Consider the following 27882-nt stretch of genomic DNA (forward strand, 5'->3'; position numbering starts at 1 on the left):
TTTTGGTTCAGCACGGTTCATAGCATTTCCCACATTTCTGCCAACATATTCATCAAATACTAATATCGATTAATTACAATTTATACTTGAATCGGATAACATACCACCATTTCCTTAAAGCAATATCGAACTTATTCCTCGGGTAAAGCATTTAACAATAAAAGGATAATCATGTTCGGTCAACCTATTCCTAATAATTCAAATAACGCTTTTTTCATCTCTGGTTTTTGAACTATATTCATTTTGAGATCATTACAATATCATGTTCCCCCCTTTGATGCAGGTTTTGGTCCTTTAGTAGCTACGACAATTACTTACATGTCCTTCCCTTTCAAAACCGAATTCTTGATGTTAATACTCATTTTGTGGTCATATCCAATTAGATATCAGTACGAACTTTGATGCTCACAACATCCCATGCTGAAGTCAACATCAACCACCTATACTAATACCACCTTTGATATTTAACAACAAAGTACGTATCAGCATAAATTAGGAACTGAATCAAAACTGCATTTCATCTTTCGTTCAAAACAGAATCGGTTGATAAATAATTTATTCTATGATTATTAAAATAATTTAGAAACAACAGTTTAGATTGGTACCAATTATATTTCATGTTGTTCCTGATGATCAGTCACGAAATAACATCGGTATCCCACAACCATACGATACCTATAGGGCGCCCGAAAAGGCATACATTCGCCACCGATACCTTTGTTTAATCTTTCCTATTTACACACATTCTTTGAATGAAATTCCTATCTCCAATTATCGGCGTTTCACTTCATTCTCATATCAGTTCTGGCACAACTGACGTTCACAACTTATTTATACCCCGGACCATTTTATAAAAGCTCTTTATCATCCTTTTGATTCCACTTCTCTTCTTAATTAGTTCTCCATTCTCATTATTTATTATTTCTTTTAAACATAAGAGATTTCTTTTTCCTGATAATACTAATCTTGTTTGTTTATTAGATAAGCCATTTCTGGAGTTAACACTGGAATGAAGGCTTGTTATTTGTAAACATTAAAATTTCTTACCACCAAAATCATCAAAACCCATTGACAACTATTTTCTTAGCATTACTTAAATCACTACTGATCACACACTTTTACTTCTGATTAATTCTCACTATTCCCTATCTTAAATTTAGCCTTTCCCAGTTGAAGATACCTTTCAGATTACTGAGGTCTGTGCCATCTGAATATCTTCTTTTCTACCTATTCACCTGTGGACTTTGTCAGCCTCTGTCTCACAACAAATGCTTGTATTCACGAGCTTTCTAGTATTTCATAGTAACTTCCATTACATTGCCATTCCATATGGATATAGATTCAAGTCCTTCCTGGAACGTCATTACAGATGATAAAATCTCTTTACACTGTTTTGAACCTTCAATTCTTGAAAATGTTCGTTTCACTAGCATGTGCCAATAATCTTTTTGTTCTTCTTATTTATTGCAAAGGGTATATTCATCTAGATACAATCTCGCATAAACTTGCAGTAATATCGCGCTAATCCTACTAAACTTTCGATTTCTTCTAATGCCATTACTTCCTCCAAATTCCTAATTGCTTTGATTTCGGATTTGAAAATCATGTCAAAGTTTGGCTTAATCTAATTGGAATCTATCTCCATTTAACTAACCATTAGTTGTTAAAGTTAATGAATTAACTCTTTTAAATGATCAGTTAAACCAAGTACTGACTAGTTAACTGGAATCAAAGACCAATTATATAAAGTCAATTTGGTCATAACAATCTTTTCTAAGAACCGAGATCGCAATCCTTTGGAGTACCAATGAAAATGAAAATATACTTCTTTATCCTTAAAAGTAGGGTAATTTCTGGAAATTTGGGCAGCACTTCCCCTATACCATCGACTACCAGTCAGACTCAAGCCGACACCATCAATCAACCAAATCATCCACAATCATATCCATCCACTTCCATCAACCAAATTCGTTAGTTCAACATAGTTCATAATACATCATACTGATAATTACATATACTACTATCTTGACATAGCATACATAGCTTTTAATCGGACTAAGGTTTTAACCAACAACGATTAATATAACTATACCTTTTTTCTCAGTTCTTTTAGAATATTACAAAATGTTATTAATGAACTTAAAATTATCTTGTTGTTTCTCAAAAATTTTATTTCGTGATTCTTTTAACTTATTTCTTGCCATTACTAATTGTGTATAGTTACTTTTAAGAATTACACCGCATCCTTCAACTAATCACACCAATCCACTATTTTTTATGATGCAAACTCAATTTCATTAACTAATTTATTTATCTTTTAATAACCACACATGGTCTTAATTATCATCATCACAATCTGGTGAAAACTCAATCATAGGATCATTATTTCTTAAAAGGTTTCACAGTCGAATCACCATTACTTCATCTCTACTTATGTTCCCGTATCGAACTTTCATCACTGACCCGGTTATGGGTATTAAATTCACCATAACTTATTTACTCAAGTTAGAGAACTTCACAATTTCTTGAAGAACACGTTCGAAATTTGTTTACAGTTAAGATTTCCTCGATCTTGTATCTTCATGGCAAGTATCTTCCCGCAACGAGGGTGTAACGCCCCCAAATCTGGGTTCAGAGGATTTGTTCGTCACAATAAAATCTCATTTCAAATTAACCTGTTAAATCAATAAATAAATGCCAGCTACTCAAATATAACATCAGTGACCCCAAACTAATTCAAGATCTTTTAAGGTTACAGTTCTAGAAACAAGAATTCTGTTAGTCCCTTAACAATGCAACAAGAATTACAGAAGGGGGGTTGAATGGAATTCTTGAAACTTTTTCACAAATAAAATTGTTTTAACTTAAATAAATATATATATATATCAGTGTGAATTGATTTGCAGAGTGCAGAATAATAACTTGAAATGAATCAAAACACAAGTAATTAAAAACACAAGTCTTTAAAAACTTTCCGGTGGATTTGAATGTATCCACGAAAGATATATAATATATCAAGAGAACTCTGTGTAGCAATTAGCTCACAGCTGCTTATAAATGAACAACTAAGAATACAGAGAAATAATGAGAATACAGCTTACAAATATTTCTCTCTTGGTTGCTTAGTTATTTATTCTATTTGCTGCTTCTTGGTTTATATATCACCAAGATTACAAAGCAATAAGACAAGATAATAAAACAAAAACTATCAAGTCTAATATTATGCTACTTCATTACTCTATTCCAGCATCTTTGAATATCTTCATAATATCATGGAAATGGCAATGCTTCTTTGTTCTCTAAAACCCATTTGAATAGGCTTCCACATTCTATTTGCATATACTCGACACATGTGACTATGTTGTCACTGTCAATAGATGTTTGAAATCTTTATCCGTCGGGTTCATGATCATCCGTCGAGTTCATGATCATCCGTCGGGTTATCTTGTTGATCATCCGTCAAATGACATTGTTGTTTATCCGTCGGGTAGCAATCTGGCACTTGACTTCATTTCATTTATGCAGGATTACAAGACATCATCTATGTACAATTAATCAACCTATTCTGCATATCTAGTTAAATTCAACATGACTTGAGTACTACTTACAAAATCTAAACAATGTGTATGCAGAAATGTGCTACAGACTTATTGTTGCATAAGCTACTCACTCGATGGATAATAAATTATCATCCGTCGGGACTATAATCCTTATCCATCGAGTGCTACATTTTTCACTAAGTAAAATCTACCAAGGTCTTTTGTTAATGAAATCATAAAGTACACAACATATACACAATAATCTCCCCCAATTTATGTCTCCTTGAATTGTAGCCATAAATTAAGAGAAACTTGATGATAACAAAACACCCTAAAAATACAACTTTGAAAGTAGATAGATAAAACTGTAAAGTGTTTCAATTAACAAAATGTACAAAGTTTAGCTCACAGTCATTTTCAAGGTGCTCCTCTAGCCTGAGCAGATTTATCTAGTTCCTTGAAGGTCTGGATCTCTTTCCAAGCTTTCTGTTGTTTTCTTCTATCTGATTTTGGAGCTGTCTGTGGAATTCCAGTTCATCAGATTCTGAGAGATTTAGCTTTTCTTGCATCTCCAAGAGAGTCTCATTGCTAGAGATGCTCAATTGGTCTTCTAATCTGAAAATCTTCTAACCCCTTTGTCATCCATGAACTCCATCAGCCAGTAGGGCCTTAGATGCACTCTTTTCCCTGTGTAAGGAATAATTAGAGTCTTTGGGAGTGCATCTTTAGCTCTAATACTCCTCAGTTCTTCTAACTTCTTTAGAACCAATCTTCTTGCAGTTACATTGAACCCAAAGTTCTTCTTGAAAGATGACTAAACCTTTATCAGTACAGCTTGGCTTTGTTAATCTACCAAGTAAAATCTACTAAGGTGTTTTGTTAATAAAATCATCAAGTACACGACATATACACAACAAATTCCAAGTTCCATAAATAAATTTTTCACTTTCTTTTCAAACTCTTTTCAAAACTTAATCCACTAGTATAACATCAAAAAGAAGAATACTAGACCAACGATTTAATAACATAACTAATACATATATATAAACACAACTTTATACAATAGACTTACTCTAGTTCCGCAAACCCTGGACCAACCATCTTCCAAAAGCTTTTTCTTTGCTTTCTTGAATTATGCAGCAAAACAGCGCAAGCTAATCCTCACTGGAGGTTAAATTTGAAAACATGCAAGTATGAGCGAAAGAAATGCTCAGCAAGTTCATTATAGCATATAATTGGTTGTTTTGATATAAAATCAACATCTGCATAGAGCTGAACATTTGCTGAATCAGAAAATTTAGTTAAGGAATCCCATAATTGATTTCTCCTCTGTATTCAAAATCCTTTTGATATTTTTGAGCGAAATGCTTCAGCAATACTTTTAATCTTGACGAGAATAAAACTCGTAAAACTGTGTGTACGGAAATATCGTAAATAACAATAACATGAAACAATGATTATGGACTGAATCATACATTTTATTCAAAACCGAACTCTTGATATTAATACTTATTTTGTTGTCATATCAAATTAGATATCAATATGAACTTTGATGCTCACAACATCCCATTCTGAAGTCAACATCAATCATCTATACTAATACCACCTTTGATATTCAACAATAACCTAAATATCCACATCAAGCAGAAACTGAATCAAAACTGCATTTTACCTTTAATTCAAAACGGAAACAGTTGATAAATCATTTATTATATGATTTTCAAAAACAATATAATAATTTATATTGGGATATTTTACCGACGAACGTACTATCACATGTTGATCAGCCCGTGTGATAACACAAGGTCATGATTCATAGAAACATGTCCTTAAAACACGAGTACTCAAATAAAAAGGTAATATATCTGTCTGTGGCATAAATTGTGTCATAATATTTCATATAACAGTTAGCAATAGCCCTCCGCTGGACCGTCCGCCCCGGTCACTTACGCATTAATCCAATCTTAAAACCTTTTTTTGAAAAGGGGTCATAATAATTGACACCCAAAATAATTTTATTCCCCCATTTACTTGGGTAGAAATACTCGCAACCAAATCATCTTTCTCAAAATCCAAAACATTTATAAATCCAGTAATTTGATAAGTAAAATCACTTAGCTATTCTGAATATAAAATAGCAGAAGAGTACTTGCACAATAAACATTAAATTCAGTGATATGTAAAACAATTATCTATTCTGAACTGAGAATAGAATATCAATACTTGCATAATCATAAGCAGTTGGATATGAAAAATATTGAACTATTCTGGAATTAGAATAACGTAGAAAACTTACATAAGAGGATTCAAAATAAATATCACTTGAACAATAAGTGATGATAGAAGTACTTGCCTTTGGGATTTAGCAGTTAGTCACACTCACAAAGACACATCTATTATGACATTTTCTCAAAACATCACCGTCTTTCTATCTCGAAAATTTGTTAATATGCTGCTCCAGCGATTGCTAGAAGCCTGATATCCAATACCATTCCATTTCACTCTTTATCCAACATCTGGTTCGGTTCGTCTTGAATAACCGATATCTTAAAAAGCTTTCTTTCTTATCCAAGAAATCAAAGCTGTCATCTGGGGTAGGGTAACTTTTGTTTTCCAATCCCGAGTGCCCTCGCTTTTCAAACCTTACTAAGCTTGACTCTTAAAATCATATATTCTTTAACGAACATTCAACATCTCAATTCTTATCGATTATATATTTCAAAACAATATGTTATTCAACGATCCAACAAACCTGAATGAACTCATGTCATACACGGAATAAACATACCACAATGAATCGTTAAATCCCAAAACTTAACCAAATAACGAGCTAATTTCCAAAAACTTGAAACTAAAACTCTGAAAATTCAAGCCCATAATTCGAAATTAAAAATACGAGAGGAGACAAAGTGTTTTGGATGAAATTTCGGGCTCAAGAACATCATTGCCCACTCCACCGGCTCACTGTAGCTCACGGTCGGTGGTGGGATTAAATGGAGGTACCCAAAATGGATTCCCTATCACGCTTGAACCCAATTAAAGCTTTAAAACACAAAACCCATATCAATTCCGTGCATAATCATCACAATCATAACGAAATTCAAAAATTTTGAATGAAACCCACAATGGGTCAAACGAAATTTCGAACAAACTTTAACATGCAAGTATGAGGGTTGTAGAGGAAGCAACAAGGAGCTCAACCACAGTATCGTATCGAAAAATAACCAAGAATCAAGGAAGAAATCGAAGAGAGAGATAGTATATCAAGTTAGAGAGAGAGGAAGTATCGAGAGGCTTTTTCAGAGGTAATCAGCAGAGAAGAAGCTGCTGGGGTATAAAGATGATGCCAGGGCATTTTGGTCATTATGTAGATTTTTATTTTACATTACTTTCGTGCTAAAATGCTTAAAAATGAAATTAACAATTATAAAACTGTTCTGTAAAAGCTGAAAATGATATGAAGTATAATTTTAAAATGTAGAATAAGAAATTAGCTTTTTACCTATATTTTTAAAATAATTTTTGAGCATACGATTTATTTTATACGAATTTTACAAGATAATACTCAAAAATAGAAATAAAGCTCATAAAATTATTTTAAAATACTCCAACCTCGGAATAAATCTAACTATTATATTTGAAATGCCTTTATGGGTATTCTAAAGATAATAAAATAGATTTCACGATTCAATCATATATCGATAATTTAATAAAATTATTTAAAGGTCCATTAAACTATATCTTTCAAACAATAAATCATTAAAATATATATAAAAAAATTTAACCACAAAGTCACTCACATATGAATCTAATAACACATAATCACATCTATCAATTAATAAAATCTCATACTCACCAATTTTTTCTATTTAATCCTTTATTTATAACTATTCTTTTATAATCACTGATCACACAAAAATTCAACTAATGACCCGACTTTAAACACAATAACTCTAATAATCACCGAAGCATATAACACTCTTCATATCACATATCAAATCAACTCTTCTTTTTCTTTATTGCCACCAATTCCCTTTTTTATGTAAATGTCTTTTACGGGTCGCGTCTCAGTTGACGGCCCAACATACTTCCCAACTCGATCATCAGTCACATATCACAATTCAAATCGAATACTGACTCGTCAAACTGGAATAATTTATTTTAAATATTTACTCACTAAATCACATAAATAGCATAAAATTCAAACAACTCATATGATATTTTCACTTAACATGTAACAAAATAGTCATTATATACTATTTTTGAATATTGTTACAATTCACCTGTTACAAGGGCGAACCTAGATAAAACCAAATATACTTTTAACGCGGAAATAATACCCATTCGATCCCTAAAATTTTAAAACGAACTCAACTGGACGATATCGATAAAATTATCGTCTTTGAAATAACTTTTGAAAATAATATAGTTAAGTAAATATTTTCAGAAATTAACAAGGATCGATACAACACTTAACAATTAGCACATTTGTTACGACCGACATTTTTGTGTAATATTATTTGGTGTTTTGGTATAATATTAATGTCGAAAGTAAATACGTTCAATGATTGTGCGTTTGTGTTAGTGAGAATTTCTGTATTATAAAATTTTTAAATATAGTACATGATTTTTCAAAGTAAAAGCTTAATTATTTCCTTTATTTTTGATTTATAAGGAATATAATAAGACTTGAAGAAATTTTCTTTTAAAAGATACTTTGTTCACAAATTTTGAAAGTGGTTTTATAAAATTTCTAAAAATCCAAATTATTTTATGGTATAAATTTTATAATTTTTGAACTTTTAATTTTATTATATAAAAATAAATCTTTGAAAATTGTTGTTTGATAATTATCAAATTACATGAATATCCTTGCATGCAAACTCTCTTCTGTTCAACTAAAGGGCTAAAATGGACAATTACAACCCCACTAACTCTCATCTTGCTAACCAAATTACTCCTTTGTCCTTGCATGCAAAATGGTCTTAGTATGTGGGAAGGTTAATCTTGTCAATTCTCATTTCCACTCACTTATTTCAATCAATCAAAATCGTAAAAACCCAAAGTGCAAAGTGTTGTGATCATTCACCTTACTTCACACTCCACCTTCACTCTCTCCTCCCTCCCTCCTCCCTCACCTCTCGACTTTTCTCCCTCTCGGCAACCACCATAGCCGAAGCCCCCATCCCCTTTCTTTTCTCCATTCTTTCACTCAAACATCCATCTTATATTCAAGTAATTTTACTCCTTATATGATGTCCATATATATTTCAAAGAGTTTTGAGTAAAAAGTTTAAGTTTTAAGGTTGCATGTTAAGGTTTTATTTGGAACTCAAAGTACAATCTTGATTCTTATGGATTTAAGGTTTTTTTTGAGAGGACTACAAGGAATGGTGAAATGCCAAGTCTTGAGGAAGAAACTCTTGATATTGAATGGCCATTTCCCTTCCATTCCATTCGGCCATGACCTTAAGGGAGCCGAATGAATGGTCCTTGAGATCATACTTGTTGCTTTGTTCAATTCTTGTATGTTTATGTGGTAATGTCATGAATTTTGTAGTGAAAACTTGATGAAACTCTTTGCATGTTAAGTCTTGGTTTGGGTATTGGGTTGTTGGTGGTTGAGTTTGTCAAGTAAAAACCTTGGGGAAAGGAGAGTCATAGTTTCTGCAGAAAAACAGTTTAGTACTCTAAGGTTTAGAGTGAGTTTTGACCATGTCATTGATGTGCACTTTGAGGACCAAGCCACCAGAAGTTAGTATTAGGAGTATATAAAAGGTTTTAGGAGTTGGTTGGAGGTTTGCATGTCGTTTGGTTAGGTGCACAAGTGGAATAACAAAATCTGTCCAGCAGGGTACAGTTTTGTTGCAACTTAGAAATAGGGAGATTTGACCATGTCATGAGTAGGCCCTCATTAGGCCCTGTTGGACCTTAGTTAGAGGGAGTGTCAGAGAAGTTTTCCAAACCATATTTCATGGGATATGAGTTAGAACCATGTGTCACAAGTTAATTCAAGTCAGGGTATTTTCTGCCCAGAAAAACAGGGGAACCATGGACTTTAAGCTTAGGCCCAAGGAGGCCCAAGCCAGCCCTTGAGCCACATCAAGTTTGGTAGATTCCCTAAGGTCAGGAGAGTCTTGTGTAAGAGTTTTGGAGGAAAAATTGTAGTTTAAGGGTGTCTAATGCACTCAAGAAACCATAGATGTCATTCTGAAATTTACACCAGTGAGCACTTTCACTTATCACATAGTTTTAGAACACTTAGGAGTGAGATTTAGGACCACCATGGTTGTAGGATAGTATAAAGTCAGTAGAGCAGAAGGCCCAAGTGAGGGTCAATAGGTTTTGGATAGTTTAGTAAATGCACATCGAGTTAGGAAGCCAAAATTTGAAGACTTTGTCTAGTATAGCGACTAAGCGACTTAAGTTGTGAGTCGAGATCATCCAAGCCTAGTGTTGCATTATGGTGTATGTGGTATTATTTGGTATTAAATTATGATATGTGAGTATATGTGGCTTTGTGTGCAATTATATTTTGAAGGTGAATATAAATTAAGTGCATATAGGCCTAAGTGCCATTCGTGTTTAAATTCGGGTTGTAAATAGGTTAAGTTGGTGAGAATATATTATAATGAGGATTATTATTATTTATGTAGGATCTCGAGACGAGGGTAAACTTGCCATAAAGGTCGAGTGAAGCTTCCAGTTGCCCCTACCAGTCAGACCAGACCAGCCTTTCTCAAGGCAAGTGATTCAACTTATCTTTCGTATTCACTAAAATAGTTCATATACATTGATGCAACTATCCTGAGTCCATTTGATATATTTGTATCGCGCGTATCTTATGTTTATCTTTGAATCATATAGAAATGCCATGAACCCTCGAGTACGTATTGCAAATAGTTCAAAAGCCTTATCATGACAGTATGTTAAAGTAATTTGAATGCCATGATAAAAATAGAGAGTTGTTACATCACTGGGTCGATCCTCTTGATTATCATGCTAATGATTCCTAAAGATTGATATCTCATCCTGATGCTTGAACCCCTATAGAACCTTACGTTGATACCTAAAAGCCAGACATTCATCAAAGATGTTCCTAATTGATTGATACCCCTCTATCTTATCCTAAAGCTTGACAATTCTGATAAATCCTGAGTTAAAGATCATTTATGCATACCTTAATACCCTTAGTATTCATGAAGCTTATCTTTTTGATGATCTAGCACTTGCACCTTGTCGATAAGCCGTTTATTTAAGCCTAGTTTGGCATTACCCCTTCATAATACCTAATAGTCTCACCAAAATTCCTTGTCCAAGTTTTATATATGAAAACCTTTCAGTTACCCTACTAGAGTAAAGATTAGTGGATCATGGCCCTAGATTTAGTATCATATTTCCAGTATTTCAAGTTGATCTATAATCCCTTGATAAAATGTTTATTTTGTCATAAATCGGCATCAGTTTTTGAAATAATTAAAATGTGGATTTTCAGTCCCAAAGGGGGATAAATGGTTTCTTTGAATAGTGGATCTGGACTGAAACGCGAGTCCTTTCCACACTTATATTAGGCTTAAAAGTTGCCTAGGGATCCCATTAATGTTTTAGAACCCAGCGAGGTTCGGGATTACTTCGCGGCTGATCACCGGCTGTAATCCGTAGCGTCATAAAACGATTTTTATTAAGATATGATTTTGAAAATGTGTTGATACAAGCAAATGATGCCATCACCCAAAGTTTTATCTCTTGTTATTATTGGATATATTTTCACATTCTTTATTATATATCTCGATTTATGTTTTGTTCTGTATTGTTTAGCACTTGTTGAGCATTTGGCTCACTCCTTGCTTACCCTGATATTACAGCTAGCAGCTATGGTTAGATTCAAGTAGACCGCCCGTAAGACCTGTGGCGCTGATGCATATGTTCGAGCTCAGGTAGAATTAGAGATAGTTTTGTGTGAGGACTCGATATTAAAATCAGTTGTAATAGATGGTAATGTTGGGCTGTTCCAAACCCTAAACTGTAAGATCTTGGATTATATTGTGTTTACTTATTTTTAAATATTGTAAGAGCTATATATTGTGTTTGTTAAGTTGGGGGTGTGACAGGTTTTGGTATCAGAGCTTCGGTTTAGAGTCCCTGGACAGCCCAAATAGGTTATAGGGTATATGTATAGGCTATGGATAATAAGCGAGAGAGTAGGTTAAGTATATTTATTATTAATACTCCTCTTATTGGTTTATCAGCAAAGGGCACATTCCTCGTCTTCCTCTGGGTCGGACGACACTATTGCTTTCTCCGTGTATGCTGAGTTGAGGCGCGAGTTCGACATGCTTCAGGGTAAGTATGACTGACTGATAGACCGACTTAAGAACGTGTACCCGGACAGCCGAAACTATGAAGGGAAGCCCAAGAAGTAGATGACTGCGAGACTTGAGACCTTGGTTCAGTATGTCAACACTAAGCTTGAGGAGATGCCAGCGCACCGGGACCGCACCAGCCAGTATGTCATCCAGATGGTGGCAGATGAGCTCCAGAGTATTGTGAAGACGCTTCGAGAGGAGAAGACTACCAAGCCCCGTTCAGATGGAGTGGAGCCTTAGTTCTTTCCATTTACCTTTTCATGTTATTGTGTCAGACTCTGTAGAATTCCCAGTTGTTTCCGTTATTTCCTTTAAATAAGCCTATTGTTCCTGGAATCAGACTTTGTCCTAATCCTGATGTATTGTGACCTTTAAATTTCAATAATCATGCACCATTGTTCCATTTGCTCTCAACTGTTATTTTACACCTTCATATGCATCACTATATCTGTTTAATTTGAAACTTGACCTCATATGTAAATAGGAATGCCATGTGATACCCTCAAATTATTTTATCATTCATATCTGTTTTGACATAACTCTTATTTCAGGATCATGCCTCCCAAAAAGAAGAACCCAACAACCACATCCACCACAGACCCAAATATTCTTCGATTACCGGAAACTTTGCAACAATAAACCAATGCTATAGCTCAACAACAACTAACTCTTCAACAACGAATTGAAAACCAAGATAATCGTGAACCACACCAACCACCCGAACCACCAGTACCACCTAGACAAGTGGTCACTTTCAAGGCTTTTCAGAATGTGAATCCACCTGCATTTCATGATACCACTGATCCAGTAATAGCTAACACATGGATTAAGGAAATGGAAAGGGATTTTAAGTTGGTACAGTTAGGAGACGATCAGAAGACGCCATATGCTACTTACTTCTTGAAGGGCGAAGTCATCTATTGGTGGGAATCAGTAAAAGCTATGGAGGTAACTCAGCAAGTTTCTTAGGAGAGATTTAAGAAGTTATTTCTGGAAAAGTATTACCCTAAGTACATGCAGAATCAGATGGAGCTTAAATTTCTTGAGTTGAAGCAAGGGAACATAACTGTATTGGAGTATGAGAAGAAGTTCACTGAGTTGTCAAGGTTTGTGACAAAGTATACCAACACTGAGGAGGAAAAAACAAAGAAATTTCAGCAAGGATTGGAGCCTTGGATCAGAGATTGAGTGGCTATGTTTGAACTTGAAACCTATGCGGGAGTAGTATAAAAAGCTGTTTTGATTGAGAATAATGGGATGCAGTCAAGGAAGGAAAGGGATAACAAGAAGAGGAAAGTTCCATTTTATGGAGAAAAGTCTGAAGCCGGAAGTTCACAAGATCGGAATGTAAAGACGATCGGATTCCATAAGGGAGAAAATTTTCAAAAGAAGGGAAATTTGGGCAAAAGGCAAGAAAGGGAAAGGGGAACAACCAGGCAAGCCAAGGACAAGTTGGAGAAAACAGGTTCCAGAGACCGGAATGTAAGCACTGTGGAAGAAGGCACCCTGGAGTGTGCAATAAACTGAGCATGACCTGCTATAGGTGTAACCAGAAGGGACATTTGGCAAATGAGTGCAAGATGCCGAAGCCAGGAGTTACGTGTTACAAGTGTGGGTAGACTGGATACATAGCTAGGGAGTGCAAGGCAACTGGACCAGTCAAAGCTCTAATGAATGTGGCAAGTACCAGTGCGAGCGTGCCAGCTGAGGTATTGGCATTACCTCCACCACCTACACCAACCCCGCAGGCAACAACAAGGACATTCGATCTGAAGATGAAGGATGTTGTTCAGAATTCTGAGGTGATAGCAGGTACACTTTTACTCAATAATGTCAAAGCTAAAGTATTGATTGATTCGGGAGCGACAAGATCTTTCATATCAGAAACTTTTATTGATAAGCTTCAATTTGATAAAATGATTATGAGCGAGGTAGTAAATGTGGTAATTGTGAACCAAGAGAAGATTCATGTGAATCAATTTTATCCGAAGTGTGAGATTGATATTTCGGGGTATAAGTTTTCAGCCGACTTGATACTCTTCAAGTTATGAGAGTTCGATATAATTTTAGGAATGGATTGGTTAGGGAAGAATAACGCCCAGATTAATTGTAAGACCAAGACAGTGTATTTAAAGACGAAGAGTGGAGAAAAGGTAGTATTTAAGGGGCAGAGGCAAGAGCAACTATTTCTTACAATCGTCCAGACTAAGAAGTTACTTAGAAAAGCTTGTGAGTCGTTCCTATCTTATGTAGTGGATTCAGAAAAAGGCAGTCCCAGCATAGAAGATATTCCCGTAGTTAACGAGTTTCCCGATGTGTTTCCAGACGAACTACCAGGCTTACCACCAGATCGACAAATCGAGTTCGAGATCAACCTTGTTCCAGGCACGGAACCAGTTTCAAAGGCCCTATATAGGATGGCACCAGCAGAAATGAAAGAGATGGCGAGCCAACTACAAAAATTGTTGGATAAGGGAGTGATACGGCCAAGTACGTCGCCATGGGGAGCACCTGTTCTGTTTGTAAAGAAGAAAGATGAGAGTATGCGGCTCTGCATAGATTATCGGGAGTTGAATAAGGTAACGATCAAGAACCGCTACCAAGAATAGATGACCTTTTTGACCAGCTGAAGGGAGCAAAATGCTTTTCAAAAATTGACTTGAGATCGGGATACCACCAATTAAAGATCAAGGAAGAACATATTCCCAAGACAGCATTTAAGACCAGATATGGGCATTATGAATTCCTAGTAATGCCATTTGGATTGACCAACGCCCCAGCCGCATTTATGGATCTGATGAATCGAGTATTCAAGAAGTATTTGGACAAGTTTGTAGTGGTATTCATTGATGATATCCTTATTTATTCTAAGTCGAAAGAAGAACATAAGCAGCACCTCTGGATAGCATTGGAGATACTTCATCAAGAGAAGTTGTATGCCAAGTTTACCAAATGTGAGTTTTGGTTAAAGGAAGTTCAATTTTTGGGGCATGTCATTAGAAATGAAGGAGTTAAAGTGGATCCGGCAAAGATTGAGGCAGTTATGAGTTGGGAGAGGCCAAAGACTCCTACGGAAGTGCGAAGTTTTCTAGGATTTGCAGGATACTATAGAAAGTTTGTCAAGGATTTTTTGAAAATCGCCACGCCATTAACCAAGTTAACCAGGAAAAATCAGAAGTTTGAATGGAGTACAGAATGTGAGGATAGCTTTCAAGAGTTAAAACAGAGATTAGTAACAGCTCCGGTGTTAGTTCTTCCAGATGACCAAGGAAACTTTATGATATTCAGCGACGCTTCACATAAGGGATTGGGTTGTGTGTTAATGCAACACAGTAAGGTGATCGCGTATGCGTCAAGACAGTTGAAACCGCATGAGTTGAAGTACCCGACGCATGACTTGGAACTAGCCGCCATAGTGTTCGCACTTAAGATTTGGAGACATTACCTTTACGGAGAAAAGTGTGAAATCTACACAGATCATAAGAGTTTAAAATACATTTTCACTCAGAAGGAGCTCAATATGAGGCAAATGAGATGGCTGGAATTGATCAAGGACTACGATTGTTCGATAAATTACCATCCTGGAAAGGCGAATGTTGTGGCCGATGCCCTAAGCAGGAAGGAGAGATTGAATATGATGGCAACACCAAAGGAACTGACTGAAGAAATCAAGAGATTTGGACTGGAACTCTGTGATTATGGAAAAGTTGAAGAAGTTTGTCATGCAATGACTTTTCAGCCAACACTAGTGGAAAGGATAAAGAAATGTCAAGAAGAAGTAATGGAGAAAGAGAAGAATCAGTTGACTGTAGAAGAGATTGGCACTCAAAAGGACGAACAAGGTATACTAAGGTTTTCCTCAAGAATTTGGGTTCCTCATGTACCTGACTTGAAGAATGAAATCCTCCAAGAAGCCCACAATTCAAAATTTTCAATCCACCCGGGAAGCACCAAGATGTATCGGGACTTAAAGTAGAACTTTTGGTGGCTAAATATGAAGCGAGACGTGGCAGAATGGGTTGCGAGGTGTTATACTTGTCAGAAAGTGAAGGCAGAACATCAACGACCAAGCGGATTAATTCAGCCCCTAAAGATTCCAGAATGGAAATGGGAAAATATTGCTATGGATTTTATAGTGGGACTACCGCGAACGAAATCCAGACATGACGCTATATGGGTTATAGTTGATCGTCTTACGAAGTCAGCGCATTTCCTTCCAATTAACGAGAAGTCGTCATTGGACAAATTGGTTCATCTGTATGTGCGCGAAATCATATTAAGGCATGGAGTACCCGTATCGATAGTTTCAGACAGAGATCCCCGATTTAACTCGAGATTCTGGAAGAAATTTCAAGAAAGTCTTGGCACGAAGTTGAATATGAGCACGGCGTACCACCCGCAGACTGATGGTCAGAGTGAAAGGACAATTCAAACGATCGAAGATATGTTACACAGTTGTGCAATCGATTTTGCAGGAAGTTGGGATGACCACTTGCCATTGATTGAATTCTCTTACAATAATAGCTATCATTCCAGTATTGGCATGCCACCATACGAAGCTTTGTACGGGCGAAAATGTAGATCACCGACAAGTTGGGATGAAGTAGGAGAATGAAGGATTCTCGGCTCAGAATTGGTACAACAGTTGCATGACACAGTCAAGTTAATTCAGAAAAGGTTGCTTGCTTCTCAAGATAGACAAAGGAAGTATGCGGATCCAACGCGTAAGGATGTTCGATTCCAAGTTGGCGAAGCTGTTTTGCTGAAGGTGTCGCCTAGGAAAGGGTTGTCTAGATTTGGCAAGAAAGGGAAGTTAGCACCTAGATATATAGGTCCTTTTGAAATTTTGAGTCAAGTGGGGAAGGTGGCCTACGAGTTGGCCTTACCACCTTAGTATCAGCATGTGCATAATGTGTTCCATGTGTCGTTGCTTAAGAAGTACAATCCTGATGCTAGCCATGTGATAGAATATGAACCTGTAGAAATTCAGGCAGACCTGTCATTTGTGGAGCAACCTGTCAAAATACTCGACTGGCAAGAGAAGAGTCTTAGAAATAAGTCAGTAAAGTTAGTACAAGTACTTTGGAGGAACCCTAAGGTCAAAAAATCGACTTGGGAGTTAGAGTCTGATATGTGTTCCTGGTATCCTCATATGTTCTCTTAGATTCTGGGGACAGAATCCCTTAAGGGGGAGAGGATGTTACGACCGGCATTTTTGTGTAATATTATTTGTGGTTTTGGTATAATATTAATGTCGAAAGTAAATATGTTCAATGATTGTGCGTTTGTGTTAGTGAGAATTTCTGCATTATAAAATTTTTAAGTATAATACAAGATTTTTCAAAGTAAAAGCTTAATTATTTCCTTTATTTTTGATTTATAAGGAATATACTAAGCCTTGAAGAATTTTTCTTTTAAAAGATACTTTGTTCACAAATTTTGAAGGTGGTTTTATAAAATTTCTAAAAATCCAAATTATTTTATGGTATAAATTTTATAATTTTTGAACTTTTAATTTTATTATATAAAAATAAATCTTTGAAAATTGTTGCTTGATAATTATCAAATTACATGAATATCCTTGCATGCAAACTCTCTTCTATTCAACTAAAGGGCTTAAAAGGACAATTACAACCCCACAAACTCTCATCTTGCTAACCAAATTACTCCTTTGTCCTTGCATGCAAAATGGTCTTAGTATGTTGGAAGGTTAATCTTGTCAATTCTCATTTCCACTCACTTATTTCAATCAATCAAAATCATAAAAACCCAAAGTGCAAAGTGTTGTGATCATTCACCCCACTCCACACTCCACCTTCACTCTCTCCTCCCTCCCTCCTCCCTCACCTCTCGGCTTTTCTCCCTCTCGGCAACCACCATAGCCGAAGCCCCCATCCCCTTTCTTTTCTCCATTCTTTCACTCAAACATCCATCTTATATTCATGTAATCTTACTCCTTATATTATGTCCATATATATTTCAAAGAGTTTTGAGTAAAAAGTTTAAGTTTTAAGGTTGCATGTTAAGGTTTTAGTTGGAACTCAAAGTATAATCTTGATTCTTATGGATTTAAGGTTGTTTTTGAGAGGACTACAAGGAATGGTGAAATGCCAAGTCTTGAGGAAGAAAATCTTGATGTTGAATGGCCATTTCCCTTCCATTCCATTCGGCCATGACCTTAAGGGAGCCGAATGAATGGTCCTTGAGATCATACTTGTTGCTTTGTTCAATTCTTGTATGTTTATGTGGTAATGGCATGAATTTTGTAGTGAAAACTTGATGAAACTCTTTGCATGTTAAGTGATCATCTAGATATAGCTTATGCTAGGCTTGCATGTCAATTCCATGATAGAATATATTTAGAAAATATGTTGCTTTGGTTTGTAAAACTCGAAGTTATGCATGCATGTGGATTTCTCTTAGAATGTTAGAAGATTTTGATCATGTGGAAAGATTTTGTTATTAAGCTTTAATTTCAGTAGGCATAAGGTGTTAATATTGATTAGTGCTCCTTGATTTATGGTAATAGTTCGTGTATATATTTTATAAAAATACACAACTTGTTATTTTCAAAAAACTTGATGATTTGTGAGTTGTGAAATGTGATTTCCTTTATTTTGCCATGATACACCTTAGGTAAGGATGATCTCCACCAAGATTACTTTGAGTGTAAGGGAGTTAGTTCAGTAGATCACCATGTTTAAGTCTTGGTTTGGGTATTGGGTTGTTGGTAGTTGAGTTTGTCAAGTAAAAACCTTGGGGAAAGGAGAGTCATAGTTTCTGCAGAAAAACAGTTTAGTACTCTAAGGTTTAGAATGAGTTTTGACCATGTCATTGATGTGCACTTTGAGGCTCAAGCCACAAGAAGTTAGTATTGGGAGTATATAAAAGGTTTTAGGAGTTGGTTGGAGGTTTTCATGTCGTTTGGTTAGGTGCACAAGTGGAATAATAAAATCTGTCCAGCAGGGGACAGTTTTGTTGCAACTTAGAAATAGGGAGATTTGACCATGTCATGAGTAGGCCCTCATTAGGCCCTTTTGGGCCTTAGTTAGAGGGAGTGTCAGAGGAGTTTTCCCAACCATAGTTCATGGGATATGAGTTAGAACCATGTGTCACAAGTTAATTCAAGTCAGGGTGTTTTCTGCCCAGAAAAACAGGGGAACCATGGACTTTAAGCTTAGGCCCAAGGAGGCCCAAGCCAGGCCCTTGAGCCACATCAAGTTTGGTATATGCCCTAAGGTCAGGAGAGTCTTGTGTAAGAGTTTTGGACCACCATGGTTTTAGGATAGTATAAAGTCAGTAGAACAGAAGGCCCAAGTGAGGGTCAATAGGTTTTGGATAGTTTAGTAAAGGCACATCGAGTTAGGAAGCCAAAATTTGGAGACTTTGTCTAGTATAGCGACTAAGCGACTTAAGTTGTGAGTCGAGATCATCCAATCCTAGTGTTGCATTATGGTATATGTGGTATTATTTGGTATTAAATTATGATATGTGAGTATATGTGGCTTTGTGTGCAATTATATTTTGAAGGTGAATATAAATTAAGTGCATATAGGCCTAAGTGCCATTCGTGTTTAAATTCGGGTTGTAAATTGGTTAAGTTGGTGAGAATATATTATAATGAGGAATATTATTATTTATGTAAGATCTCGAGACGAGGGTAAACTTGCCATAAAGGTCAAGTGAAGCTTCCAGTTGCTCCTACCAGTCAGACCAGACCTGCCTTTCTCAAGGCAAGTGATTCAACTTGTCTTTTGTATTCACTACAAATAGTTCATATACATTGATGCAACTATCCTGAGTCCATTTGACATATTTGTATCGCGTGTATCTTATGTTTATCTTTGAATCATATAGAAATGCCATGAACCCTCGAGTACGTATTGCAAATAGTTCAAAAGCCTTATCATGATAGTATGTTAAAGTAATTTGAATGCCATGATTAAAATAGAGAGTTGTTACATCACTGGGTCGATCCCCTTGATTATCATGCTAATGATTCCTAAAGATTGATATCTCATCCTGATGCTTGAACCCCTATAGAACCTTACCTTGATACCTAAAAGCCAGACATTCATCAAAGATGTTCCTAATTGATTGATACCCCTCTATCTTATCCTAAAGCTTGATAATTTTGATAAATCCTGAGTTAAAGATCATTTCTTCATACCTTAACACCCTTAGTATTCATGAAGCTTATCTTTTTGATGATCTAGCACTTGCACCTTGTCGAGAAGCCGTTGCTTTAAGCCTAGTTTGGCATTACCCCTTCACAATACCCAATAGTCTCACCAAAATTCCTTGTCCAAGTTTTATATATGAAAACCTTTTAGTTACCCTACTAGAGTAAAGATTAGTGGATCATGGCCCTAGATTTAGTATCATATTTCCAGTATTTTAATTTGATCTATAATCCCTTGATAAAATGTTTATTTTGTCATAAATCGGCATCAGTTTTTGAAATAATTACAATGTGGATTTTCAGTCCCAAAGGGGGATAAATGTTTTCTTTGAATAGTGGATCTGGACTGAGACGCGAGTCCTTTCCACACTTATATTAGGCTTAAAAGTTGCCTAGGGATCCCATTAATGTTTTAGAACCCAGCGAGGTTCGGGATTACTTCGCGGCTGATCACTGGCTGTAATCCGTAGCGTCATAAAACGATTTTGATTAAGATATGATTTTGAAAATGTTTTGATACAAGCAAATGATGCCATCACCCAAAGTTTTATCTCTTGTTATTATTGGATATGTTTTCACATTCTTTATTATATATCTCGATTTATGTTTTGTTCCGTATTGTTTAGCACTTGTTGAGCATTTAGCTCACTCCTTGCTTACCCTGATATTACAGCTAGCAGCTATGGTTAGATTCAAGCAGACCGCCCATAAGACCTGTGACGCTGATGAATATGTTCGAGCTCAGGTAGAATAAGAGATAGTTTTGTGTGAGGACTCGATATTAAAATCAGTTGTAATAGATGGTAGTGTTGGGCTGTTCCAAACCCTAAACTGTAAGATCTTGGATTATGTTGTGTTTACTTATTTTTAAATATTGTAAGAGCTATATATTGTGTTTGTTAAGTTGGGGGTGTGACAACATTACCATTTACTAACGTAAACTCGTTAAACAGGAAAAAAAATCCACCATTTTAATTCTTTCAAATCAGAAAATCATATAAATATATTCATATAATAATAATAATAATAATAATAACTCTGAAAAATACAGAATATCACAGAGGGGATGCTTCACATATTAATTGCCTGTCTGCATCATTGTTCAGAATTCCTTGATCTTCGATTATCGTCCCGACACTCATTCTATTGGTCTGATGTACACAACTTTACTTTCTTATTTTATAATTAATTTACTTACTACGGTTCGCTAACTATTCATTTCACATTAAAATCTCCCGACTTGAAGTGCCTCGTATTAATGCAATCTACCGACTTGAAGTCCCGACTTGAAGTGCCTCTGATTTGATGTCTTTGCCATAACCATAATATCGATGAATTCATTCTTCCTTGCCCGTAGATGTCCACCATTTATCGGCTTGCAATCATATCTATATTTGACATGTAATTCTACCTGCTATACGGGACTATTCCATTTCTTTTCAAAATCGTCAAAGAATAGACTTTACACAAAAAGAGAGTTTGTGTATATGATTTTGATTGAAAAACTGGGTAAAGAACAACAACGCAACAAAGCAACTGGAAGAATTCGTAAGTCAATGAATCATAGTTGAAGGAATAAGAATGAGTGAGGATTTAGATATGAATGAGACAACCATATTCGTACTCAAGATGGCCAGTCTTTCGCACTATATAGCATACAACACATGACTATGTGGCATCCACAAGATTCTTCGTCATTCCGACAAAGTGTCACATCACAACACTGTTTATCTCAATTAGGAAGCAATATTTTGAGAAGAGAAATAATTCGGAAGGAGTACAATAAATTTTCTTTCATTTTTGCCTCATATAATTTATCGATAAAAGAAGTTCATACGTATTCAAGAATCAAGAAGAATATATGCTTTCGTATTAGAGAATAGAATGACACTGTTGGTCGCCGTCCACTCTTCTCTTAAATATATTTTCAAGGATCGTTCGATTAACAAATTCATAATTTAGGTCACTTCCTAACTTCGGAATATTGTCTAGAAATGCTTTCATATTAACTACTCTAATAATTTGATCATCATCGCGTCCCTATGAAATTTATAATCATTGCTTCCAGTTTTATCTATGCCGCGTAGAATAACCATCGATCACGCAACGTCTCAACTTCGTCGATAGAAATATTATACTTCACCAATTATTTGGAAGAGACTTCCATTTCCTTCAATCATCCTCTATCTGTTCGAATCACGAATCTTGTTAAATTTTAATAATTTCATGAATTGGGTAAATAATGTTTTAACATGTTGATTCAATTATTGATATTATCAAACAAAGTTTACATTCATCTTCTACTGGAAAACTTTAAACTTTCCAATAATAGTGGGTCTACTTGGTCTTCTGAACTAACAATACGGAGTCTAGATCCATTATTCTTTTAGGTCATTCTCAATTTATAATAACAAGAACTTAAGTAGTAATTCAATAACCATATTGTGAAACTCATTTTACGCGAAGATCTTCTGGAAGTTTATTAAGAAAAATCATTTTCGAAAACTTGTTTTGAAAATTTAAAAATTAGACATTTAGTCGTCATTACTATATAAGTTACCCGCTATTCTTATGATCTGCTAATGAGATATCTAATTAAGGAATGCCCATATAAGGGTCTCTCCACCTTGGCATATCTTCTATTTCTCTTTGGATTCTGCTCACATTTATTAATCAACGAAACTTCATTTTACCGTTGAATATCATTATATTCGTAAATCTAACCCCAATGCCGACGTCTGGTACTGTCTTTGATATTCTCATCATCATCCTTGATGTTATGCCTACAACTACTAATGCAATTTGACATTATGTTTGTAGATAAGGTCACACCTTCTTGCTAGTCTTACCTATATCTAATAAGGTAAATATCATTCCTTGCACAGCGCCCGATAAGTGATAAGAATCTTCTCGCAACGGCGGTGCCTTTGAAACGTGCCGTTATGGCCCTTCATCAGCTTCCATCAACTTGTTACCTCCAACGTGGAGCTTGTCCTACTACCTAATTCTAAGTTAAATAATACTAAAACTCATCGAAGTTCTCACAAGAATCAATCGCATTTTTCTTTAAAACCACATGAAAAGTAGGGTAACATTCCCCTTCTCCATCGAGCTGTCGACTCTTCATTATTATAGGGTCTGAGAACTCAATACATCTATAGCGTTGCTATATTCGCCTTACACTTCCCTCAACAATCCTATCTTACCAATTCCCCGTGGGATCTGTGAATCCTAATTCGCACTCAATTCAAACTTAAAGTGAGTATGCCTAGGTTTTTCCTATCTTACATGGCCTATCACTCCTATCTTACTCTCACATATTCCTATTTCAGGGACCAATAACCTATTGCACTGATGCCAACTTGTAACAGCCCAAATCCGGGGTCAAGATTTGGTGTCACTAAACAATCTTTATATAATTTAAAATGATATACAAATAACCCCTTGAATCTGGATCGTTTACAGGTTATGGTATGAAACAAGAATCTAACCTTCTACAATTCATAATAACTAAAATACAAGTTTTAATACCTTCACACTAATTCCCTTGTCTTATTTTTCTAACATCTTCATCCTCTTGCAGCGGAGATCTTTCTAACTTCTGTCGTCTACTAAAAGTTATTCACTTTTTTTATCCTCATTTGACTCTGAAAGAAACAAGAATTTACAAAGCAAGAGTGAGCCAAAAATGCCCAGCAAGTATATAAGTGATTTCCAAGCATCAATATCAAAGGAAAATTTCCGAACAAAATCTTTAAATAATTTTAGACAATTCAATTTATTTGAGGGATTTGAGAGAATAAACATTGGTTGTTTATAATTCAAAAGTGACAAGCAATTCCCAGATTCATCCCCTGAATCAGGGTTTTGTCCGGTTTTGGGATCATAAACCTTTCAAGATAGAATGTTGTTAATGGCGATCAACAATAAATTAGACTGGACACTAGAACCAACATATTCACTATATCCTGCTGATCAGTCATGATACAATGCAGATCTATATCTCACTATATAGATACATTCGGGTACCCAGGCACTATGGCCCAAGGGTCCGGTCCATCCTCGGCCCATAGGATCCAGCTCACCACTGGCCCTCACAGTAACCATCCAGCTCGTAGAGTATTTTGATGTCAAATCATTTTGATTTCAAAACATCCCAGTTCAGGGTTCGCAAATAACCCGGAAGAATAGGTATTTGCTCAAGAGATCAATCGATAATATAGGAACAATAATGAAAGAAACTTGCATAATTAAGAGTAATTATAGCGAAATATAAAACAGTTAACTATTCTGAACTTAGAATATGGATGAAGTATTTGTAGTATCTTACAAGAAAAGTTAGGAATACTTGCCTTGATACGCTTTAATCCTTATTACTGGTTGACTTTGGTTCAAATTGAACGTTCAGCTTTATCGTCAAGCCACTACCCTATTCTGGATACGATCCCAACACTCAGGTCCTTCAATTGGAACCCTGCTGGGCTCGACAACTAACCACTAGATCATTCTTAATTCGATGCCAATCCTCGGATCTTCCGATTAGGTCCTACAGGGATGAAATACCCTAATTCAGATAATCGTTTAAGCTTAACATAATATCACTATCACTTCTACTTATACGATTTCCTATCCCAACTCGTATTTATATGTAGTATTGAAATACACATAACAATTATGGTTCACATCTTCGAAACTTGGTTTAGTATTTGTTTCCGAAAAGTATGTATACTCGTTATTTTAAAAAATAGGGTAATCGACTTTTTGTATAATATTTTGTCTCAACACGTAATCAGGCTTTGTAAAATATAATTATGTATCCTTGTTCGACGTCTCCGATAATTTCCCGTATTTTCGGAATTAATTTCCCCGAAAATCGGGTAGCATCTCCTTTGTTTATCGACTTACCCGTCGAATAATTCGACGTCAAATCCACAACAACAATCCAATTCGCAATCCCAAACACCGGTACGATTTATAATAACAATATTTTATTTTTCGTTTCGAAATTAATTTTACAACTAACTTTATTTATTTATAATTTAAGACTCAGAATTAATCATCATCGTCCACCGTCGGCCCACCGAGGCTCATTGCCGACGACGATAAAATTCACGGGTTCCCTTTTATAACGGATGTCCGATACGAATTTCACCGATATATCAAAATAATCCCCGCATAAAAATATATTTTATTTTCATGAATCAATCAATTAATTTCTGCAGAAATTAAGTATTATAATATAATTAAAAGAATCCAAATCGAACACGCACATATAACAGGCAGCAACAGGAAAACATCCCGCCACCAACACACGCAAACATGCGCGGGCGGCCGGAAGAACAAGGGGAAAGGGGAAAGACGACAAGGGGAAAGAAACGGCATGGAGGGGGAAGAAGGGAACCGAAAACAGAAAAAGAGAAAGAGGGATAGAGAGATTAGGAGAGTTGAGGGAGAAAAATCGAAGAGAGATGGGGAGCAGCGAGAGATTTCGCGAGAGAGAAAAGAGAGAATAATCGAGAGAAAGAAGAAAGGGGGCGCGTGAGGAACATGGAAAAACAGGGTAGTGTTTTGCTTTTTATTTGTTTTGTTTTCGTTATTATCTATCCATTTTATTAACTTCTGATTCGTTTTGTCGTAACTTAACGAAGCAGTTACGCGCAAGGTTTTGCCGAAATATTATAAATTATATACCGAAATTCTCGGAATATTCAAAAGTTAACAAAATAAAACCTTTATGATTTTTGAATAATTCTTGGAACTCATATCAGACCTGTATTTTAACGAATTAACGAATAAACGCGCGAGTAAAACCAGAAAATTACCGGAATAATTTTAAAATTCTCGAAATATTCCAAACTTAATAAAATATATATTTCATAATTTTTGAAGAATTCTGGAATTAAATACTGATTTTACAATTAAATGAAATCAGAAAATTATTTAAAGATAAATAATCAATAAAATATTGATTTCTAAATTTTATAAACTCATAATAATAATAAATAAAATTATAAAGTGACAAAAATAATTTTAAAAACCAATTTTAGTATTTATGAGAATAAATATTTAATAAAATCATTTTAAAAGCAAAATAAATTCATACTAATCAATAATTAATCATACAAGAAATTTTTCGTACCTAACAACTACCCATAATTAACAATAAAGCAACACACTACTAACAGAACCATCATATATTTTATTTATTTAATAATTCATAATTACATTTACATATCGGATCCGAAAATAGGTTATTTAGCCGCTAAATAATTATAAAATGATACGATTTTATACCAGATTTGGATAATTATCAAAACAGAGCCTCTTATAAAACACTTTATACAAAACTAGGGTAATAATACCTCGCCTTTCGAGAATACTGGTTTTATCGATCTATAAAATGATTAGTGTATCAAAAAAAAGTTTACGCCGGGACTCGTACAGGTCAAACCGTACCCCGGATTGAAAAGTCAAAACACGAAAAATGTTCAGAATTATTAGATTAGGTTAGAAATGAGTTTTCAGAAGAGTTTCGGGTTGTAAAAATGCAAAAACGGTTGAAGTGGGATGATTTACAATTCTATAAAGTAATTTTATAATTACTTAAAAATAATTATTATTAATTCTATAAATCCTTATAGACTCATGTAATAATCCAAAAATTACCTGAAAAATACCAAAATTATCTATATTGGATTCTGGATAATTAAAAATTAAAACATCCTAATTTTATCATGTATAAACCCCCAAACTTCAATATCAATCATCATATAATTCACCAAAATTCACATAATAATTACATAATAATTATTTATTGATGAAAATAATTACACGATATTTCCCGGATGTTACATCAGTTATCATTAGTTTGTTTGTATTATTGCTTAGAATGATATTAAAGGGAAAATTTGTTATAAATATTAATTAAAAGAAAATGTTATCGGTGTGTGACAGACTTTATATTTTTTCCTAACATATTTTTTGTTGACATATATGATATTTAACCAATATTACTTAATTTTATATTGACTGAAGTTAGATATAATAAACCCATTGTTTAAAAGTTATAAATTATATTAATATTGGGATTTAACTGTTTGTACAATTAAACAAACATGTATTGTTAAACACGGCATAACATTTGTGGGGACATTAGAGCTAAAGCATTTTATATATTGCATCTCCCAAGAAAAATAGTGTCATGCAAAAGACTAATGTATTAAAGTGTAATTATTATGGCACGTATTACATACTAAAGTATGATGAGCATTTTTACATCATCAACTGGAAAATTTAAATATAAGATATTTTACTTAAAAACATAACTATAGAAGGTGAGAGTCTATTTGGCCTCACTGTTATACATGCATGGATTCAATTTGATGATAAGTTCATTAAGTATAATTATAACTAATTTAACACAACCTTTTCATTATCTCATCTAGACATCTCTTCACACTGTTCTTACTCTATCATATTATCAATTTCATACAACTCCCATTTCTGAGAATAACCAAAACAATAGAAAATATTCAATCGGAAATTTTCAGTTTGATCTTTTCTTACATTATTATCCAGACAGATGATTTCAGCAATTTTACAAGACTGTAAATGGCTTGGCTAAATAGGCAAACCTCACTAAGAATCAAAGAAGTGTTGGACAAGATGGATTGGGAGGCACTGTATCAATTTGATCAGAATCCATTCGAGGTTACACATGATCGTTTTCATGGTTTCATAGATTTTGAGTTCGTAACAATGTTGATCAAGCCATGTTCTATAACTCAGTTCAGAA

The sequence above is a fragment of the Apium graveolens genome, chromosome 2, assembly GCF_009905375.1.
Source record: "Apium graveolens cultivar Ventura chromosome 2, ASM990537v1, whole genome shotgun sequence".
NCBI classification, from domain to species: domain Eukaryota; kingdom Viridiplantae; phylum Streptophyta; class Magnoliopsida; order Apiales; family Apiaceae; genus Apium; species Apium graveolens.